General features: G+C 34.8%; 1 pseudogene; it reads left to right on the forward strand.

The window, feature by feature from the left end:
- Positions 1–696: 696 nt before the first annotated feature.
- LOC112592436 lies at positions 697–1,759 on the forward strand (annotated as a pseudogene).
- Positions 1,760–2,158: the final 399 nt, after the last annotated feature.

The raw sequence follows: 2,158 nt of genomic DNA on the forward strand, positions 1-2,158 counted from the left end.
GCGGCCCATGGATTGGAACCGCTGATTTAGTATATTGCCAAATGAACAAAAATCTATACGAAGATATCCGATGAGATTGGTTAAATATCAATCGATACAAATGGATTGATACGGTACGCAACAGTTGTCAGTACAAATTACAGGTACTGCAGTGGCCGATCTACACTATCAGAATCTCCACCACAGGTAAAGACTAAAGACGCGACACTGTCGCGGTCGACTCTCCCACCAACGCTGTAAATGCGCAAGGCAGGACGGGATGACGAGTACAGGCCGCCCGGCAATCACTCTCTTTCGTGTCGCGACCGTGACCGACGTCGTTTTGACGATATTCGTCCATACCTTAGTTTCTGTACAGTAATATTGGTACTTGTAACACAACTACAACCACGTTGTTTTTTTTTATTTTGGCGGTGCTTTTATGTCATCTTAACAACTATATTTTAACACGTTTGTGATTTCACCAACAACTAACGTTTTCGATTTTTTTTCACGCCCACGTGACTCTTTCACTCGCGACCGGCTTTCCGCGTCAGGATTTGTCATGAAAAATAAACTGGAGCAAACAAAAAAGGAAAAAAATCATGCAACTATCGGTGAATAGAAAATAAATGCTTAAAAACTAAAAAATACAACTAAAAGTAAATACAAAATATACCTTAAAAATTAAAATTAAAAAATATATAAATTTGTAACATGTCACTCAGACACAAAGTATTTTTTTACAAGTCCCGCATTTTACGCTATTAGAAATGTGTAGCTTTATTAATTTGTGGACACTGAACTGTTCATTCCCGGTAATGAAAGCGCAATTGAGGCTTTCCTCTACCAAGCCTTAACTGATTGGTTGTATTTTTGCCAGGAAGTAACTTACGACGCGATGGTAGTACGGAAAGTAAAATTGGGCGGCTATGGAATCGGCGAATCCAAGTTGGGACAACGAAAGCATCATCGATATCATAGAGTTGAGGACCAATGGATTTTCGGCGGTTATGAACGAGAAACGAGAAACTGTTATATGATCTCCGTTGAAAACCGAACCGCCAAAATCCTTCTGGCCATATCATTAAAAACCGGATAAAAGCTGTAGCAACAATTATATTTGATTGTTTGAAGGTCATATATTTTTGCATAAAACCTATATTACCTCTCGGTTGGAGGCTCAGCTCCCAAATCTCTTAGGGCTATGATAAATTATTCTAATATTTTATTTTAGGCTTATAATACCTTAAATAATGAAGGCTATCGGCACTTAACAGTGAATCATAGTCTCCATTTAAGGATCCTGAGATAGGGGTCAATTACAACACCATAGAATGTTTTTGGAGATATTCTAAGGCATCGATGTCTAATTACTGTCGTAAAAAAGCTTTTTACGCAGGCTACTTGGCAAAATTTATGTTTACCAAACATTGCCGTTCTCATAAATTAGACCCAACAGAGGAGAGCTTAGACGTGCAGGTCTTCTTTATAATAACGAACAGGATATGATTTACAAAAATGATGACGAAAACGGTAACGAATAACAATGATGATGACGGTGATAAAGACAAAGGCAACGACGACGACAAATAATAATCTTTTATTAAATTTTGTTTTAATTTTTCACCATATAAATATATAATTAGTAATAATTCAGATAATTATTCAGTATTTAATAAATCACAATACCAGTTACTAACAACATTACGACATAATAATAATACATCGTCGGCTACACACCAAAACCCACGTGTGTGTACCACAAATACGTAACGTATTTATTGCTCAGAAAAAAGAAAAATGCGATAGAAACAATATAATTAAAATAAATCGATATTACACAAAATAGATAAATTATGAAAAGTGAGTGTCGCTCTGTCGCATATAAGATGATGTCCCACGTCAGTATTACGAGTGTCGAAAGAATTTATAAGAATTAAAACCTTTCAATGTAGATACATTAACTTTTGAAAACAAAATTTAACACAATTTAAATAATAATATTAACTGTGTCTCTCGAAGAGTTTTTAATAACATAAAAATGAGCAAGTATTAGCTTTTAATGTTGGTGTTTTTGTATGTTTTCAAAAGTTTATAAAATGTCAAAAAGATATAAAATATAATATAAGTATAACAACTGTGCAGAGCAATACGTAACTGAATTCCAGCACATCAG

This window comes from Melanaphis sacchari, unplaced genomic scaffold, assembly GCF_002803265.2.
Source record: "Melanaphis sacchari strain LSU unplaced genomic scaffold, SCAv2.0 Contig1755_pilon_pilon, whole genome shotgun sequence".
Taxonomy (NCBI): Eukaryota; Metazoa; Arthropoda; class Insecta; order Hemiptera; family Aphididae; genus Melanaphis; species Melanaphis sacchari.